A 16,732-nucleotide genomic window follows, 5' to 3' on the forward strand; every position below is an offset into this window, starting at 1 on the left:
GGTTTGGCTTTGGCTCATCCATGCACAAATTCAGAGGAAACTGAATGTGAAAATGTACATTAAAAATGTCAAAAATAAAATCTAAATGTTTAAAAATAAAAAAATGTTCAGCTTCTGTGTTGGCATGACTGTTGCATTTCACATTTGTATGTCAGAAGGATATAAATAATAGTAAAAAATATACTTAAAATAATATATATTATTAACAATTAAAGCGTAATACAAATCATAATTTTTAATTTGACATAAATTCATAAATATTGTAACAAGTATATAATAAATATATAAATATTATATAAAATGATATAAAAAAACAAAAATCTAAATAAATTCAATATAAATATAATAAATTATGGAAACATTTTAGTTTAGGGACCAATTCTCAATATCTAAACTTAACAAGGCCTACCTTAATAACTATTAATTAGCAGCAAATTAGGAGTTTGAGGCAACAGACATATTTAATCGTGAGAACTGGACTTTAAAATAAAGTGTGACCCAAATTACATATAATAATTTATTATAAATTATATATACCTGTACGTAATATAAACACACACCAACCAAGTGATGCATTAATAAATGAGGCAATTTAACTGATGACAAGACAAGTTGTATTTTCTCCTATTAATTTTTCTATGAGTGGTCACTCTCTTCCTCCTCATACTGTCTTTGTGTGAAGGTTCAGGAGAGTATGCTAGGCATGCTAATGAGCACAAACTTGAAAATGCTATTTGGTGCCAGGCAGAAAGTCAAGCGCATGCTATACTAGCAAACTCTGAGGACAAAAAAAGAATGGAAGTAAGTCAGGTTAGTTCAATCTGCCGGGACTAAATTTGGCCCTGAAAACTAACTGAAAGTAAACGGCTACAAGACAGCTGCTATGACTAAAACAAGGCTGCAGGAAAGCTCAGGGAAAGTAGATAGAAAATGGCTAAAAGGCAGGCAGATAATGACACGACTGATCCTACTGTCTCAAAGCATGATTGTTCCACAACATGAACAACAGTTTTTATAATCAGCTACAGTAGACGCATTCTTTTCAGCTTTGCAATGTCTTGAATTGTAAATGACATCCCTCTGCAAGAGACTTCCTGTATCGCTAGCAGCAGAAAGATAAGTTGAACCAACCATATTATTTGGTGACATCTGGGAAGCAGTCAACAATGTAATATATTGTTCTTACTCTGCATATTTTCAATAGACAATGAGGGGAAAAAAACCTTTCAGACTGAGTAGTGTAATCACATGGCCAGACATCTGACAGACAGAAGAGAGGAGCTTCAGCAGACCCTGAATGTTAATTACTAACCTCTGACGCTATCATCTGACAGATACAAGATCCTTAACACCACCGGTGCCTCGTCTCTGCTTATCTGAAAACAAGCTGATAGGAACCAAAAGGCCAACTGCTTCTCACACCAAAACATGTCAATGAAGTGCACCATTTCTGACTTTATAAGGAAAATGTCCAGTTACCATTCAAACGTTTGGGAATATTAACACTTTTATTCAACAAGGATGCATAATTGATCAAAAGTTATAATGTTACAAATTTCGATTTCAAATAAATTATGTTCTTTTAAAGGGGTCATCAGATGCCCATTTTACACAAGTTGATATGATTCTTTAGGGTCTTAATGAAAAGTCAATAACATACTTTGATTAAAATTTCTCAATGGTAGTGTAAAAGACACCTTTACCCTGTCAAAATCAGCTCTGTTTTTAGCATGCTGTTCTAGTCCATGTTGCTCCGCCCCTCTCTGATGGCTTACGTACCGCAGCCCATAGAAACAGTCCATAATGAGGCATCTAGGTATATATATTTATGGAGCATACTAAACTTCAGCAGTGAAACTGGCTAACTAGCACATTATTAGGAAAAGCGAAAAAAAAAAAAATTTGCAAACATTCATAAAAACCCTTATACAGTACCTCCGGGATTTCGCGGGACTTTTTTCTGATTTTTGCGGCCTAGAATGATTTTCCTCCGACTTTTCTCAAAATTTGCGGTGATATTTGTGCCATTTCTTATTGTTTTGCAGTGAAAATATACCATGGACAACATTCTTCTAACATTGTTGTAACTTTTCTGACTTTGAGAACCACCGTAGGGCTCCAGACTAATGTTTGAGGACACCAGTACCATTAAGTTCTACAGAAGGTGGCGCCAGCACCTGACAGTAAAGCACCTAATCACATGTACATCTTAGAGATGTCTCAAGAGATTTGACATCTGCATTTACATATGCAAGACATTTTTTAGGGTGTTTGCTCATCTGCAAAACGTCACTAAGATGTTTCGTGGCAGATGTCAAATAGACATTTATTAGAATGCATGTAAAACTGCTTCTGAGACGTTTATCAGATTACAAGGCAGATGTTTCCCAGATCTTTAGCAGACGTCTTACACATTTACTTGTGCTGTCTGGGTAGTTGAGATGCAGATAAAATTCTATTTTATTACTGTCATTCATAATGCCTAAATATAATTTGATATGGCTAATAAGCCTATAAGTCTCTGCAGCCATATAGTGGTCATTTAATGTCCTTTTTATTTTTAAATAAGTGTTTGCTTTCCTACATTATGAAACTTTTAGTTTTATAAATGGAGGCAACCTATGAAGGATGAACAAATAATATGTCATCACATTAAAAATAACTGTCAAATTTGGTAATACTTAAAGCTTTGAAGTTCTGGAAAAAGTTGTGTGAAGCATTTAAAAACACTTTTAGACCAGCATTTAAAACATTAGACCATTTCTGCCACAAGTTGTTCCTGTGGTTATTTTAAATCCATGGTGAATGGTGGAGATGTGCGTTTATTGAATAATGTTTTCCTGGTTTCCACATCAGTGGCATTTGTTCTGATATCCATAGCTTTCACAGAATTCTGCACCGAATTTGAATGCTTCAAGATTTGACAGAGGTGTTACTGATTCTGTGGCAAATTCGACTACTTTTTTCACTGTATCTCCCAGCGCTGTGTATAACGGTGTCGCGTGATCGACAGCAGCCCGCGGCTCCGGCCCGAGCAGAGAAACGGTGTGCGCCGCGTAGCCCAAACGAATAGCGCAGATTCGTTCGTCCAATGTAGCTCTTGTAAATCGGGCATGATGAGAACGCAAGGCTATTTATTCACTTTTTCAAACTGAGAAACAACCTTTCTTTGACTGCATGCGCGTTGCTATGACGTCACGGGACACGTCTAAGTCCAAAATCTGCGTAAAATCTGCAGCAATTACGAAATTTTGCAGGCTCTTGCGAAAATTGGAAAAAAAATTGAAAATTTTTATCATTATAGGATGGGCGTGTACACACACTTCCAACACACATTTATGTTCAAACAACTTGAAGTGAATTTTGCATCTGATGACCCCTTTAATATTTAAAAACAATACAAAACATGGTATCCTGGTTTCCATAAAAAATATTAATCAGCACTCTTAAACATTGCTATATTGACATAAATCAACTCTTTTCAACATTGATAATAAGAAATGTTCCTTGAGCACCAAATCAGCATATTAGAATGATTTCTGAAGCATCATGTGACACTAAAGACTGAAGTAATGGCTGCTGAAAACTCAGCTTTATAAATTACATTTTAAAAATACATATAAAATAGAAAGTTACATTAAATTGTAATAATAACTCAATATATTATTGTTTTTACTTTATTTTTGACCAAATAAATGCAGCCTTGGTGAACAAAAAAAAAAAAAAAAAAAAAAGTTAACAAATCTTACAGACCATAAACTATGTATTATTATAAAATACAGGGTAATATAATGCTGATATGTACACAACACATACTGTGGAGTTCAAACTGTTCACTGTCTACACTGTAATCTGAGATTAAAATCTACTTGGAACCTGGAAATAAACCGTTTTAGAATATGGCTTTAAAACAAATAGGTTCAGATTATTGATTTCAATATTATCAAATGGCTAAATATTGGCAGATTAATTAGCCAGAGTTGTATATCATTACCAAATAAGCTAAAACAAATGATTATTTTAAAAATGTGATTTACTGTAGACATGACAAAACTACAGCATTTCAGCTCTAGCATTACACAGGGTTGTAGTGTTTAAATTTGTTTCTGCAGAAACTCAGCATTTTATAAGGTCAAGGCGGCATGCTGTACAAAGCCCTTAAATACGTCTTGAACCCATCCGTGTAATTATAAGAAAGGAGGACTACAGAGAGCTGAACTTCATTTCCACATGACGAGTGATCGCTGATATCAACAGTATCAAAATGACCTATGGGAGCATATGGAAACCCTGGCTTTGGATTAATTTCCTCTTTTTTTTCCAATTATAAACAAATAGGGCTTTTCTGCAAAAGCAATTAAATCCATACCGCACACTGCCAATACTGCTCTGTGATCCACTGGTGAAAAAAGGAGGGTGTTTTGGAATTAAACAGGGTCAGAAGTCAATGACAGGCCAGTGAGACAGGGAGTATGGGCGTAGGGGTACAAGTGATGTGTGTCCTGAGGGTACCACATCCTGTAATATTGCGTGTTTCAGCATGTAGACCATCTATCAGATCCAAAGGCAATGACTAAATGCAACCTCACAGGTCACATTACGGTCAGCGACATTCCTGAGTGGACACATCCCTAACAGTAGGTAATGCATAACTGGAACGTATACCTAGTTAATTTCACAACAGAAAGGATTAATAATGCACAAGAGATACAGCATCTGTGAAAGTTCAGAAACGCCTGTAAAAACATGCATAAAACATGACATTGTAAAGAAAGCAAATTTAACCAAACCTTCTGTACCAAGGGTCCAAAATTTACTTTCTTGCCAACAATCAGTGAATTAGGAGTTTCTCAATGGCTATGAAATTGTATTGTATTTTTAAAATCTACAAAAAAATATTTTCAAAAATAATAAAAAAAGAAATATATTTGTATTAAAAAAAATGATCATTTATGTATAAAACTAAAGCTATATTTTTTATTATACATGATAAATTACCATTTTTTTGACAAACAGCACAGGTCATGGTGACTGTCAAAAAACTGTTCAGATAGGTCAGATTACATTTCTCACGTTTTGTTTTGGTGGCATAATTAAAGGAATATTTGACAACTTCACAAAAAAAAAAGAAAGATTGTTGCGATTCTTACTTTGGAAGGCAGTTTTGCTCTTAGATTTGAATTGCTCATCAATTACATTAATGAGGGTCAGATTGGCATCCTTACAATTTGATAATTTGATCATATTTTATGAAAATAGAGTACAACTGGAGTCAGCCGCCAGTCCTATTTGGCGCTAGGCGGGTATTAGTTTATAATCCTGCTTGTGGTAACCTCTCCCATTCAAAAACTTTCGAGCTTCTCGCGCTTCCCCTCCCTCGGAGACAACAGCAAAAGATGGACACAACGCACTGGTGATATCCATTCATGCTGAAGAATCTGTGCTCTAATTTGCTGAAACGGAGCACTTTGCCACCTGCACCCCCCCTTCAAGCCGCTCCCGGCCCTTCAATTTACTCCCAACGGCAGGAATGTTAAGTTTCAACTTCAAAGTAAACAGTGATGAATGGACTACAAACACAGGCCGTGATTAAGCTTTTAGAGAGTAAATTTGGTGTTTAACATCTCATCCAGATGAAGACTTCTCTAAGACGGTGCAATGAAGTTGAGAGTAAGTTCTAATTAAGAATATTCAGTTTGAAAAAGAAAGCCAGGAAGAGAAGAAAGAGGGGATGGAGGGAAGTGAGAGAAAAAAAACAAGCAGACTGAAAGGTGGGGGGTGTATGAACAGACAAGTAGGAATAACCAAACAAAAAGACTAATCCAGTTACTGGATAACCCTTCCCCTATGTAAAGAAAAGAAGACAAAGGGGTTTTGTGAAGTAGAACTTGAAGAGGGTGGGCTAGAGATGGAGGGGGGAGCACTGGCCCATGCCTCAGATCTAAAGATAGGACCCTGACATCCACTCACACGCACACATGGCTGAGGCTTCTCCGGTGGGACGGTCCTTCATTCAAGAGGCTTAAGCAGAGAGCAGCCATTCAAGACATTCCTTAAGCGGCTATACCTTTTTACTTTAATAAGCTCCTTGGTGGCGTTCCCTTCATCCTTACTGCTCTCAAATTTGCTGAGGACAAGTCTGTGCAGTTTTATAATTGTGGAAGAAACTATGTACAAAGAGAGAGAGTTCAGTGGTTGTTTTAAGATAAAAATAATCTTTGATATTCAGGCAATCATAGATAAAGGAGGAAAATTGGCTTTCAAGATTCTGCGATTATGCACAACAAACATTTCCAGACAGACACAGAGGAACTGGACAATGCGTGTATGCTTATAATACACATAAATCAGCTCGAAATCTTATTATGCATGTAAGCAAGAGAGCAGATATTTACCTGACAATTTTGTTTACATAATGTGTGTGTACTGTGCATATTTATTATGTATATATAAATATGCATGCATTTAAGAAAAATGTTATATTATGTAAACAAAAACTTTTTCGTTTGACAGCACTAATATAATTAAAATATAAATAATTATAAAATATAATACTGTATAAATATAGTAGCATAATATTAAAAATAATATAAAATAATATATGATCTACCAAGAAATAATGTATTTATTTACCCTGAAATTAACTTTATAGAATAAAATCAAGTCCATATCACATAGCAACAGTGTGAGTGATCATTTTTTTTCTTGGAAAGTAGAGTTTAGAGTTTAAAAATCAAAAATGAAAATGAAGCAGAGATGGATTGTAGAACAATACAGAAGATGTGATCACATGAACTAACAGAATAATGTCATGTTATCTTTCAAAGATAATGTATAGACCATTATTCATTTACATCTCTCTAGAGTTTGTAGCACTTATTACTACATCAGCCCTGTAAACTAGCATTCTGGCCAATTATCCAACACAAAGGCAGGAGGAATGTCACAACAGTGTGCAGAATTTGTTTTGTTATTTCTTAGGAGGAGATTGTGTTTGGACAGGGGAGACAAAAGGAAGTGACTGTTGAGACTCCGATTACAATCATGGCTCAGTATTTTTCTGGATGCCGGAAACCATACTGACCTTTGGTCAACAGAGTGTGTGTGTGTGTGTGTGTGAGATATCTTTACAAGACCTGCTTTAAAAAACAAGGTCAGAAATACTTAAAAAATGGGTTGTATTTGAATCGAATATGCTAAGACAAGAGGGTCACCTTTAGTAATAAAGCAGTTCTTAACATTTAGGGCTGTGTAAACAAAAGCTAAATGAAGTTGAATATGATGACATATTAATGATTCATGGGTTGGAATCAGAGGCCTTTCCTTAAACAGGAGAGGCGCCAGGCCTCCACCTGTCTGACTCTATAATGTTACTTGTTTTCTGCCGTAACCTATTTCTGGATGCATAAAACTTTGACATAAGTGTTGCTAAACAAAAAGATGTTTTGATGAATGAGTTTCATGCAAGGTTGGCATGACAAATAATCTAAAAGGAATGTGTGAAGGGACTGTCTAAAATCTGAAATCTGACTCATGCAATGAACTGTAGGGTCATGAAATACTCTTGAAATCCAGCCTGCGTCGAAGGAGAAAAAAAGTGGTAAGCCACATAAAACTGTTAAGAAAAATAAACATTTCACAGCTGGTACATTTATCTCACTGTGAAAAATAAATGACAACCATCTCTGACAGTATAGAACTGATGAAAAAAAGCCAAAGAGTAAAACAAACTGTCACGATTTGACAAATGATTCTTTTTCTCTCACTGAATAATCTGTCAGAAGATCATTTGTTTAATATTCTGTCAAAAAGGGTGGAGTATATTTTCCAGGCACTTCAGAAAAACATCACACAGGAAACCATAGGATCCAAGGTACGACGGACTAAAACAACTATTTGCCCAGCCACATGAGGAAAAAAAGCATTAGGGTGTTGTTTCAAGAACATGATATTTCCCCCAAACAAGCTGCTAATGGAAGCCAGATTTAACAATGGAGAATTTGTCATTTGAAAACACAGTGAATCTCCTATCATTAACAGTGTATTGAACCTTTAGGCAATTTTAACATCAGCTCTGCGTGAATGCATTTACTGAAGTACTGAAGAATGGCTTGGGAATTAACTTTGCATTAATTAGGCACTTATGAAAGTATGCAAAATGTAGACTACTGCATCAACATGCTCAAATCAAAAATATAGACTAGGCAATACCACAGATGATTTAAATTAAAGCAAGATAAAAACAAACAAAGATAAAAATCATATCTAGATGTGTATTGACAGGCACAATCTTGCACTGATTACAACTGGGGAGAAAACTGAATTAAGTCAACAAGCTAACATCGCAGTTGGTTGACTGGGTTGTGCTTGTGCACACCTGGATTTTTGCCATATACCACAATTTCACTTTACCTGTGGTATTCATGCTTGCATTCTGATGTAAAAACTGGAATAATTGGGTATATCAAATCTCACATTGTTATGCATGTCAAACCCCCTCCCAAAATTTAACAAATCAACCTTTCCTGAACAATTATATGATACATTATTGTAGCATGCAATGAAAAGGTTTGTCTCTAAACCCAGGAAGCGAGGTTGTTCACTCTCCGATTGTAAACCCCATATTTTACTCTACTTTCAAATCATGCTTCACTGTAAAAGAATGCGCTATCACCGATGCCCGAGGGAGGGTATTTTCATAAAGTATGAACCAGCTGTGTAGCGTACACTGCCAGCTTTTTTAACCATCCACTCCGAGAGAGCGTGATGTGCTGGAAGAAGTAATGAAGAATAATAAATACATTGAGTTTTTCTCATTGTGTTGGGACAACACTCCTGTTCCCACCTGGCTTGTGAAGTTCTGTTTGTGTGTGAAAACAGCTGTATTTGGCGTCGGACAATCTGCAAGGAAGCTGAGATCGGATTCACACTTCAGTACTTGGAGGCAATGCTTTGAAGCTTCAGAAGAACTCTTTTGTTGGAAAATAACAGAGCGAAGGGCCTGACATCTGATATGTTTTGATAAGTTGAGGTGTCAGTAAACTAAAAAAAGCTGCTTTATGACCTTTTGTGGAAAATTTGAATAGCGTCTAAACTTGAATGAATGACTTAAGTGACTTAAAAATCATTTTAAAATACAGTAATGTGCAAAATGCCACCGAATGGCAGAATTGTGTATATATAGCTTATTTTTAAGCCTGATTTATAAAAAAAAAAAAAATTAAAAATGCATAAAAAATAGGCTGCTAGGACAAGCACATTTACCAGGCCTGTCAAGCTAAATGCTAGATGAACTGGTTGACCTGTATAACATATCAGGTCATATCAGAGCAGTGATATTATTTTGTTTTTGCAACTCTGCAACAGGTTGCAATGCTGGCATCAGCTTAAAGGCCATTAGCTGCACAGCTTGTGCTTATGTAAGCCTTTTCCTGCTTCTGATACCATTCTGTGAATGACAGATTTGGAAAATAACCACACAGTCTTATTCCGCACAAGTTTGAGCCGTCACATTCACAGCATGAGCAACATTTCCCTTACAAGTCTAGACTCCACAACAAATGAAGGAGCAAAACAATGGGGAATAGGGGTGTGCGATATGACGATTTTTGATCGTGGACGATAAAAATGTCTCCACGATCTGCTTTTGAAGAAATATCGTAGAATCGCGCTACAGCCCGCATTCTATCAGTTACAGTTCTGGCGCCGCCGTATCAATATACTGTACAACACCACATACATTCACTTCAGTGTTAACTCAACGGCAGTTACACTCTCGAAACACTGCACTGGAAGTCACTGTGGACCAGCAAATGTTTGGTTACCCACATTCTTCAAGATAGCATGTATATTCAGCAGAAGAAAGAAACTCATTCAGGTTTAAAACTAATTTTGAGTGAGTAAATGATGGTATAAAACACTATGACAGAATTGACAGATGACAGAATATTTATTCTTTAAAATGTTAAAACAGCAAATGCAAAGAGAGAAAAATATAACTCTCTACTCTTGACTGAAAAAAATACAGTTGCTTTAATAGGAATCAATCTATATAATGTTTTATTTTTATATTTGTTCATTCAGTTTCTTGAATGCTCCTGCTAAATAGGCCTATTGCACCTGAAAATAAAGCACTGTTTGTTTTATTTGTATATTATGTGTATTTGCAATGTGTATCTTTGTTCTTATTTGTTAAAAACAAATATAAAATGATAAAGATTTTTATCTTTGCCCTCTCTGGCCTAAATATCCACCATTCTTTTTTTTATATTTTGTTACCTTGAAAGGCTTTGTCTTTATAACAGGGAAATTATTTTGGCTGTACTGCGCAGACAAAGTAGTAAAACCAACATGACAAAGAATCGTGATAAAATCGTGAAATTGTGATATTTCTAAAAAAAAAAACGTGATAGGATATTTTTGCCATATCGCCCACCCCTAATGTGGAATAACAGTGTATGACTGATTGACAATATAGCGCTGGCAGAAAGGAAACAAAGTGTTCTGTAAACATATGCCGTCATAAAATTGGAGGTTAATGCATGTTGTCACCAGTGAAGCCTTTAATAGGGTGTCCAATTCATACCTTGCCTGCCTACATGCCCAATCAAAGACATTTGAGAAGAGCCAAATCCAAAGATGAACGCTGCTTACAGGTGGAGCTGAGAGCATTGCGTGCACTAAGCCTTAAGGTATTGAAAGACCAAGGACAAATAATGTACATCCAGTGAGTGTGTAAAAAGGTGAGAACAAAGTTCAGTGAGGCCAACTGTGGAAAACGTTCAATTCCTCCTTGAATACACACATTAAAGTCGTTCAGCTCTGTATGGAAAGAACAAACAGAAGTAGCGTACGCTCATTTTTCATTGGGATGCAAAATATATTGGCACCATATTGTTTATTGGCTGATATTACTGATTTATTGGTATTGGTAAATTTTTTGGTACGGTCCAATATTTAATAGTTGTTCATGCTCACTTCCATTGTTTTTACATTTACAATACTTTTTCCATCCTCTGGCATTTTTCATACTGAACAATCTAATGATGTGATACCTAAATTCATTTTAATAGTTTAATTTGTTTGTTTTTAACAAACTAGCACAGAATTTTAATATCAGCTATTACAACATTTTCCGTTTTCACATCGAAATGATAAAAAGCATGCAAACTAATCACATCAATACATTTTAAAATGTAATTTCATAAATTTATTTTAATTTAATTTTTAGCACCAATGAAGATTTATGAAAATAAGTGCAGTGATCTAAAATCATTGTTGGAACTCCCAATATTTCTAATTTACAGAATTCACATTCTCCAATTCTTTGAAGGATCTTCCTTAAACATTTGGGAAATGCTCTATAAAAACAAGCAGAAATAAAATAACCCTTAAATACTTCAAGCACCCAACTCAGAAAGAAAAGCAGCACAGTGGCATGTCGAAATCATCACCCATCACGCAGACAGACTCATTTATGCCAAACTAGCGTTAAATCTCTAGAGCTTAACTTTTAACGGGGTCCAGTCATTTGTTACGAGCACTAATCAGTGATGGCAAGAGCAGCAAACTGTGGCCCCCAAGGGCTCATTCCACTATTTCACAGTCAAACAGGCCCACAGGACAACGCTCTCCTAAATGACACCATAACCACAGCTCCCAGTCTGACGGCTCCTATCGCTGGCACCACAGACCCAGTGTGGGCTCTTTCATTACACGTTTGCACAATCTGGAAAGGACTAGTGGCTCACAATGGCTTTATCACCAGGAAATGAGGGAGATTCTGCACTGTGTCCACCCTGGGTGGTCCGAAGCCCAAATCTTGCCCCTGGCTGTACAATTAGAGCCATCAAATATCCAAGTCATTGCTTTCTAAGAGTGGTGGCATTGCAAATGTGTGGAAACAACAAATTAGCTTGGATTACGTTTACTATAGTGATGCAATTCCAAACAAATTCCATATCAACTGCCAATTTTCTCCTCACAGGAGAAAAGCAGCAACGGGCCCGATGACAACTGGAGTAAAACAAAATTGTGCAGTTACATGAACAGCTCGACTAAGCTTTCATAAACAAGTTTCCCACACTGAGATCATACCTTCCAGAGAGTAACAATAGGTTCGAACCAGATAGCAAGCTCTTCTTTCCAGCCCCCTACACTCAGATTGGTATAATTTGGACCATCTGGTCCCCCTTCAGAAATGACAAGTTCTTTGATGGAGTTTGGGGAAAAAAAAGCGCCTCTGAGGGATGAGAGACGAGGACCCCAGAGCCCAGGAAGCATTCGGCTGTTTAGTTTCCCACACTGTGACCACTCATCGTCTCCTCTCTTATGAGAACTCAAGAGAGAGAGAGGATGAGACAGGAAAGAGACAAAGAGAGGAGGAAAACAAGAACTGAAAGCAACTTCTCAAGAATTTGGCTCTCGTCAAGTAAACCAAGGTCAAACTTCTTAATATACTGTAAATGCCAATTAGCTCCAAGTAAAACAAGCTTCTTCCTGACACGTAAATAACCGTCTGTACAAATCTTAAAGGAAGACAGTATTAAAAAGGCCACATTGTATTCTGGATAGTGTGCGCCAGAATTTTCCCAGATTTAAACAATTAGGAGGCAGATGTTCGACCAACCCTGTTCCATGAAAACAGAAGTGAAAACAAGGAGAGCTCCTGATAAACGCACAAGGACAGCATATGATTTCCGTGGCGTTACAAACTCAAAACAGGAGAAAAATTAGCTCTTTCATTTTTATAGTTTAGCATTTAAGTATGAAATTGCAGATGACACAGGCATCGAAAACAATATGCAGAGTAAAATACAAGGCACGGATTGACAGTTCGCAGTAAACAGCAGATTTCTTCTTTCTATCGGTGAGGGAGGAAACAGGGCATGATAAGGGCCATTCACAAGCTCAAGTTAATGAATCACTCACTGCTGCAGTTTATCAGATGAAAGGAAATTCTCACCCTCCACAAACGCTCCCTAGAGCGTTCTGGAGAAAAACTCAAAACACACTTTGCCAATTCAAGAAGTTGGAAGTAACAGACTAGTAGAATTAACAGCTTTTTTGCAGTGTTCTTCAATCAATGCTGCAAAAAAAAAATATCCACCAAAAACATTTGACAGCCATAATTCCACAAATTCTATATAAAAAACCCATTGCACTGACTGACGACAGTCGCATTTAAAGAAAGACATCTGTTAATCTACTTAAATATCTACAGAGCATTTATTGTGCATTTTTAATGAGTCAATCAAAATCTTGAACTTGCTTGTGATTTAGCTGTTTGAATCAGACTCACTGTGTAAGTGAATCATTCAGATCCAATACTGAGGTCAAAAATCGACTCCCTCGTTATTTTCGACACAAACAAGGAATGGTTAATGTAAGGTAAGGTGTGCTAAATTAGACATTTGTGAGGGAACTGCAGGGGTGTTAATCAGTTGATGAAATGCTATTGAAGTCATAAAGATCTTTTCTTTCGTATTGTGATGTACCTCCTAATGAAACAAATTATGGAGGGTGGGAACTTGGTTCTATCCATTGGTTATTGATTGAATGCAGGCAGATCTGAATGCAAACTTGCAGTCAATTTTATTAAAGTTAATTGTAGAATCTGGCATATGTCACTAGAGAGAAGTCTAGTCTAAAAATTATGATGTTGCATATGCAGGGATGAATTGTATGGAATAAGATTAATAACATGCATTTAGGATGGGGGGGGGGGGGGGGGGGGTGAACAATTAATTTTCATTCCATGCAGACTTGAATTCATAATAAATTAAAAGAAATAAATATTTTTATGACAAAGACAGTAAAACATGATATACTTTACAAGGTGTATAAGTAAATATTCTATGGCTGACTAAAAAAAGTTCTTGTTTTAGGGCCTGTGTATAACACCAATACCCAGTACAATACTGGAAAAACAACCTCCTAACTACAGAAATATAAATTGGCACTTCTAGCTGGGTATGACACAGTATAGCTAAATTTATATCTGCAGTCCCTCTGGGCTGCGTCTGACAAGTAGACCAATTTAAAACATGCTGCGTCAACAATCTTCCATTAACCTGACCATTCTTTAAAACACCACATTATATCTATTTGCCTGTACAAGTTCAGATGCATATGTCTGCAAGTCTTCTTTAGTCGGTGTCTGGATGATGATTCACATTTCTCAATCTCACAACATTCTTGAAGTGTGACAGGCCAGCCAGAACTGGTTAATAAAGAACGAGTGTGGGACATGCAGAAATGTTCAATAGTAAATCTACCCTCCTCATCTCTCCTCGCCCCCCCTGAACCTGTTAGGCCAGGCCAAATCTCCACGCTCTCCCAGGACTCAGCAGTGTCAAGTTAAGACATGCCTGCTTCCGCCTCGACCATCCCAATGAAGGCAGAATAAACATGAAAGCCATCAAAGGCAGAGCACATAAAATAAAAGCTTATGGCTGGGACCCAGACTACTTGTGGGTTCCCACCTACGGAGTCACTTTGGAAAAGAAAACAAAACAAAACACGGAAGAACAAAAACAAGTAGCTCAACAATTGTGAATCTTCTCAAAGATTTTGGCTTCAGTTCTCAGTGTCCACTTCAACCCATCAAAACAATGTATTTTTGAGCAAATTTTGAAGTACTGCACTCTTTAGGAAAAATGGTCAAAATGCATATTAAAAATGTTATAAATATATGATTTACATTTATTTATAAATATTTTGTACATTAGAAGACTATGATAGAAGCACATTTATACTTGAACGTTCATAATCAAGATGAAAAGCATCAAATATTATATGACTGTCAGTTTCACGCTGTTTTAATGACACAATTCAAATGCAAAATGCCTAAATCAACAAGAAGAGCTAAAGTGAATTAAAAGAAAAGGCATCTGACTGCAAAGGCCCGTTGTAGACCATGTGCTAACAAATGGCTGCTAATTAGCCAAGTGTATGATAGCAACATTAAAAAGCCAAATCACTTCCTCTTCCATTATCTAAATGCAAATGTATTATTGACACCTTGATTACAGCTCATTAGACATGCTTATTACTTGCATTTGGGTATATGCCAACTGATATAGCTGCATCTTTTGGGAACGAGAAGCTATAGAGGTCATGGCTTGCTGGGACTCTACTAATTGGTTACATTACTGCTCTTTTCCCACAGGCACAAGAACTTCCTCCTGCAACCCAATCGTTCTGCTTATGCTGGAATTCAATGATTTGCGTAATGTGCACAACTTCATTGCCTAGTAGAGAGGTCACTCCATCCCAGAGTGAACAGAGGCTCTATATTGTGAAGTGACACAATGCCAAGTATTGAGGTGAACTCGGAATTTGTGCTCTGCATTTAACCCATCCAACATGGACACACACAGCAGTGAACACACACACCATGAACACACACCCGGAGCAGTGGGCAGTTGGGGGTTCGGTGCCTTGCTCAAGGGCACCTCAGTCGTGGTATTGAGGGTGGAGAGAGCGCTGGACATTCACTCCCCCCACCTACAATCCCTGCCGGCCCGAGACTCGAACCCGCAACCTTTGGATTACGAGTCCGACTCTCTAACCATTAGGCCACGACTTCCCCTAAATAATGGTAATGTATGATCATACCAGTATGTATCTTGTATGAACTTCTTAGGTAAGGTTTCTCCATGATGTCCCCAGAACTGAAGAACAGTAAAGTTTGAGCTGCATTTAAGAGGTAATGATTCTTGCTCAATGATATCTAGTATATGATAACAACACAATACAACAAAAACTTGAACCATGAAACATGCAGATTTATAATTGCCTAAAGCTATGAAATTTGAGTGACGACTGAGGTTTGACTGAGTAGACGCTTGTATAATGCAAAAAACTAGAATTGCCAGATGTTTCACATCTGAGCAGATTGAAAAAGTAGACAGACCATATGATCTTACAAGTTATTAGTACATATTTAGTGGATATACTATTATTTATTAATGAGACACTAGTGTGCATCGTCTCACTACAACTGCCAATGCTAACAGTTTAATAATCCTCATTTGTGCATTAATTATAATGCATTAAATCTAATAATAAGCAATGTATTTTTACAGCATTTATTACATCTTGATTTTAAAAGTTATAAGTACATTTTGCAATTAACATTTATTAAATGCTGTAGAAGTACTCTTCATGTTACCTAATAAGATATTATTGTAAAATGTTACCTTTTTTTCAACTTGACTAGTCAGAATGGCTACGTAATAGTGTATTACTACTTTCTAATAAGATTGATAACACAATCTAACAAATGGAATAGATACTAGCAACTATCCAAAAAGTAACTAAGAAATACATAGGGAATAGAAATTAGTATGAATACAATGCATAGTAACTAGTAATGGTGGAATTGGTGTTAAGCGCTATTAGTTACTAGTCAAAACTGAATAGTTAAAATCTGAATCACAGATCTCTATAGATTTCAATAATAATAAAAAAAATGTGTTACCAGTAACAATTAAATAGTTACTTCTCCAATGAATAAGTTATAGTATGCAATGAATACATACTGGCGGTGACTAATTTTAATGACTAGTATCTAATGAATAGCTGCTAAAGAAACTGAGATGCTAACTTTAACTTTAAAGAACACATGCTAAATCGACTTTTATCAACTTTTATTCACAGCGAAGGAAACCAAACAAGATTTTTGCGACTCTGATACACAATTTGACGAGAATACAAGAGAGAGCCGCTT

General features: G+C 36.4%; 1 protein-coding gene across 1 annotated transcript in view; it reads right to left on the reverse strand.

Annotated features, from left to right (window-relative positions):
• Nucleotides 1-16,732, reverse strand: part of LOC306846407 (laminin subunit gamma-1) — a 57,612-nt gene that overhangs the window by 40,207 nt on the left and 673 nt on the right. The window lies entirely within an intron of this gene.

Source organism: Barbus barbus (genome assembly GCF_936440315.1).
Source record: "Barbus barbus genome assembly, chromosome: 26".
Lineage (NCBI taxonomy): Eukaryota > Metazoa > Chordata > Actinopteri > Cypriniformes > Cyprinidae > Barbus > Barbus barbus.